Source organism: Anser cygnoides, chromosome 18 (assembly GCF_040182565.1).
Source record: "Anser cygnoides isolate HZ-2024a breed goose chromosome 18, Taihu_goose_T2T_genome, whole genome shotgun sequence".
NCBI lineage: Eukaryota > Metazoa > Chordata > Aves > Anseriformes > Anatidae > Anser > Anser cygnoides.
The window spans coordinates 12040577-12045603 of NC_089890.1; positions in this window are offsets into that span (position 1 = coordinate 12040577).

A 5027-nucleotide genomic window follows, 5' to 3' on the forward strand; every position below is an offset into this window, starting at 1 on the left:
ATTTTATTTTTTTACACCCAGAAAGGTCACAAAGACTTGGATGACATCTGGGCATGGATGCTATGAGTTTAGTTGCATCATCTAAGCTGCATGACGCTGAACAAGTTAGAATGCAGAATGGCTGAGGCAAAAGGTAGCACTGCATTACTAGTGCTCAGAGATTTCTGTAATTTCAAAAGGCAAGGGGAGAGTTACCGATGAACTCTTACTTTGGAACGAAACGCTGACTGAGAGCTGTACTGGCAAAGAGTTGGCCTGGCCCGGGTCCCACGGAAATGAATAGTGTTAGTCACGCGAGCGTGCCCTATGGATCCCATTCATCATCATGAACAAACGTGAATTATACTGCTGTAAATAATGATACGCTGTGCAGAAATTATGCTCCCATTGCAAGGTACAAACTAGCATTTTCAAGGAGGCTTATTAGAAATGATGATCAAAGACAGGAGTTTTGGAGTATTTAAAGCCAGAGAGGAAAGCTGTCACTACGTATTTCCGACAGACTGACATAGGAAGCTTTTCCTTACTTTCTACCCCCTCAGCATCTGAACTACCATTTAGTTGTGCTTTCTCCCATCCACAACCTATCCAAATCTTGAATAAACTGCAGAAAAAGCAGTTCTTTTGGCATGCCAAGTGGGCTCTGCCTTCAATGATTTCACCCTTAATCTCTTGAAAGCCTAAGTGCAGAAATAGCTACTCTGATGGATAGGATTCAATTTAAAACATCGCTCACTAAGACTGCATTTTTATTACTCAGATCAGAAGTTCACTACAGATACGGTTAAATGGCGAAACAGCCATACAATCCAAGAGAAGCTTTGACTTCCCTTTTATTTTGTCAATAAATGCCAGCATTTGAGAGAAATGGCTAAATACTAATTCTGCAAGTAGACTAGCAATGTGCCCTTTAAAGTTGAATTATAAAAGAAATTTGTATATATATGTTGTGTTCTTTACTGCTGTCATTTTCTGCTTCTTTTTATGCCTTTTCTATTATTATTTCAGTTATGTTAGGCCACAGAAATCCCATTGTGCTATGTATCCGTGGCAATCCAAAAGGCTCATCAGCTCAATGACCCGTGGAAGCACATTAATTATACCAGCCTAATTAAACCACTAAGATTTTACTGATGCTACTTCCTTCTCCGTTACTTGCTCCAAAAAAAAAGCAACTCTTTGTGAAGGCTATCCTAATCTGCTTTCAAACAATGTAGCATCAATTGGCAAAAAGCATCTTATATCAGAATAAATACCAGAATAAAACTGGATGAAAAAATATACCGGCATATGCTATTTGCAGTGTTGATTCACATATTCCTGTGCACCTGCACAGCTTCCCTGCTTAGATGAGCCATTAGGGTATGTTTTGATGGCATTATTAATTATTGACTAGCTCCTCCTGGCCACAGCACATGAAACATGTCCAGGGGAAAGACTTAAAAAAGAAATATTGCTTCATCTTAATTGCATCAGGTGAAAGAAAAAAAAATCCAAGGTCCAGTCCAGATAACAGCAGCGAGAAGACTTAGTTTGGGAAGAACTTTGATCCTGATGTGGCATGTCACAAGACTGAGCTGTGTGTTTGCTGCTGTCCCAGCGCAGAGCTGCCCGCTTCTTGTTAGGCCATTGGCATTGCAATGGGGACAGCTAAAAACTGCCCCGTGCACGCAAACCTCTACGGGCTGCCTGGTATCAAAGGGTATCACACACTCTAATGTGCCAAGGTATTTCTTGACGTTGATTCCCAAGGCCCTGTTTTGTCAGAACCATGAATCAAGTGAAGCTGCTACAACCGGCCCTCTCAGGAGAACAAACAGAAAGGAGATGGGGGCACCTTTCCTGGTGCTGCTGTAAATCAGCACTAGACCTGATATATGATTTCCTAATGCCATTTCTCTGACCTCAGTACTGTCACAGGTGAGCTTTACCTATTGCCTAGGGAACCTCTTCTGAATATACCTGAATACATCCCGAGTGAAAACCCAGCTGACCAGAATACATCGTGAGAGCAATCTGATCAAGTGACCAGATCCCGGTGAGTCACACAGCAAGAAAAGATTTGCAGTAAGGAAAGGGAAGTTTTAGATATTGTTTCTGATATAACATGGATCGACGTGGGGAGGATTGCCTCCACCTGTGTGTGCCCGAGTTTAACTCAAACCTGGCGGTGTCCAGCTGGCCATGGGCCTGGCGCGGTGCTTGTGCTGCCACCGCCACGGCAGTCGTACTTCTGGAGAGGCAGCGGCTGTGGGGGCGCGCACTGCCGTGTCCCAAGGGAAGGTGCAAAGACCACTTGGCTTCACAGGGCTTATTTCCTGCGTCCATTGGCTAATGAGACATTAGGGGGGGCTGGAAGCGTGCTCAACTGCCTATGGGTTCGTGTTTGGTGAAGAGCTGCTAGGACGGCCTTCAGCCAAGACAAACGTGGCATCTGATGTGATCTCTTGTGATAAAGGCCTGAAGCACTGCTTATCAGAAAATGACCTTAATCCTCACTGCTGCCATGGAACACACATTGCACAGGCAGCCTCGTACTTGGCGTGGAAGTGTCTTTGCAGCTAAGCTGCATAACCATACCAGGAAGGCTTGACCTAAGCAAAACTGCTTCTGTCTGCAGCAGAGTATGGAGGCCAGATCATGAGCTCTTTGGGGAACACACTCCAGAAGAAATGAATTCAATATGTCCCTCTGTGTGGGTGTAGAATTTATTAGATTACCCTTTTCCTATCGAGTTCTTTGCCCAGGAAGCAATTGCCATTAAAGCTAAGCCAGCGCCAGACCCCGGATTCTCCTCAGCCAAGATTCTTACATACAGCTGGGAGGATGTTTTGTACAACGTGACCTGTAGAGAATGGTTTCCTCTTTTTAGTATCAGTTCTGTCTAGCAAGTCATAAGAAATGTATCGTGGAAGGGGTTTTTAGTCTATTTTTTTCCTGAATAGTTCGTGGCTTCAACAGCAGATGCTATTAACTACTTACTATTCAGAAATAAAGCAGTGTTTTGAGTAACAAATTACCTCAAAACATACTTCACTCAAAATGCGAGTCAGTAGCATACACAGAATAATGTAAGGATAATAGCGTTCAGAATGTTTATGAAATCCGTAAATGTCTGAATCATCTCTGAGTGCAACGCAGTGGCATCCAAGCCTTTAATAAGTAAGTCTCTCTTGTCCAAAGAACTCCTAAGCTAAGCAGACAAGAAACAAAGCTGTGAACAGGAAATGTAATCCCTCATGTATAGGCAAATAAATGAGGCATAGAAAAGGAGTCCAAGGAAAACTGTGAGACTATGACTTTCCTCATAAAGGCACCTCAGAATATGACTTTCCTTCCTGGTGTGGTAAGACGGTACCATGGCACGTGCCTATCTTGCTTCTCGGAGCCAAGATCAAATGTAAATATGGTTCTTTAAAGTCAGTCTATAGGGACAGGTCCAGAGATTTTACTCCATTCATCACAGATGCAGCTTTGCTGATGCGTTGATTTTCCTCTGCTCTTTCAAAACAGATTACTCTTGTGATTTTACACCAATTATTGGTGTTTTTAAGAGCTCAACTTCTAGAGTAAATCTGAGCTGAATCTCATCTCAGAGCAAGGGGAGCAAAATTTTATTATATTTTTAGTCAGGTCTGACAACACGTAAACAACTGTTTAACTCTTCCTGAGGATCTGGGATTTGTTTGAATCGTAGCTTTTGCCTTTGCCAGAAGAAAAAAAACAATGAAGAAAGAAGAAGAATCCCCCACTAAAAATAAAAAAAAATAAAAAAAATAAATCAGTTAGAAAATTGTGAGGATCAATTTGTGAGAATCCATCCCCCCAGCCTAGAAGCCTTCCTGGGTCTGCAGTGCTCTCTGCTGGGTGACACTCGGTATTGCTTACTTGGTTCGGAACGGAAATAGCTTCTTGGAAGGAATCTGAGGGAACCGCTGTCTTCCAGCTACATCCCTTGGCTCATGGGTGTGCAGAGATGGTGAACTCTGTTTTGTCAAGCTTCAAGGTGACATCTGCCATATAAAAGCAAAAATGCTCACGAGAAATACAGCCAAAACTACAGCATTCTGGTGCTAGCAGATGGCTGCTGTTCTCATTCATCAGCTGTACTTTGTGGCAGCTGCCACGGGACCAAAAAGTGAGAGATCCTGGGATGTATCCCTGGGTCCTACAAACATTTATTTACTGGAGTAAAACTGAAGTTTTCAGCAGTTGCAATGATTGTAACACTGGCCTTCTTCAAAAGGTGTGAATCAGTACTGATAGCAAAGGGATTGCCAGGACAACTGAAGGGGCAAAATTTGGAGTCTCTCAGGCAGTTTGAGGGCATGTAGGGAACAGAGGCTTTTGAGGAAGCACAAGAGTGCATCCTACTCCCATCCCGGTGGCTTTCTGCTATCTGCAGAGTTGCTTCCATTCCTGTTGTAACAGGACCCCGTGCACCACTACCTTTGATTGCAACTGGAGGCAGAGCAAGGCTGCCTGGGGCCCAGGGAGCAGCTGCAGCTTCTGTCCCCAAGCCAGGGTGCTTGCTCAGCCCTGCAGGCTCCTGCAGAAGACAGGGACATTCACTAGTTGCCTCCCCGTGTTTGTACATGAAGGTAGAGACTCTGAGGTCAGACTGAAGAAAAAAAGGTCTTTAGCAGGCAATAAAACCACAAGGGTGCGTTTACATGGGAATTAGCAGTTTTCCCTGGGTTTGGAGGTAAGATTCCTGCAGCAGCTCCCCTCTGCATCATAACAGCATCCCGCTGCAGATTGGATGTGTCAGCTTCAGAGAAAGAAAACAAGCTGTGTGGGATTTTCTGATCCATTAGTGTCCTGGCTTCTTGTAGGAGCCAGCTGCTTGTATACATCACAAGCAGCAGCACTGCTGCTTGTATGAGACAGTCCTGCCAAGGCCAGGACACAAACCCCTGACTTTTCTGTTTGTTTCCCTTGCTTTAATTTGTAAAGAAACAACACATGAAAAACAAGCAGCCCCAGAGAACCAAACAAATGCACGACTTCTTTTCCTGAAGATAAAC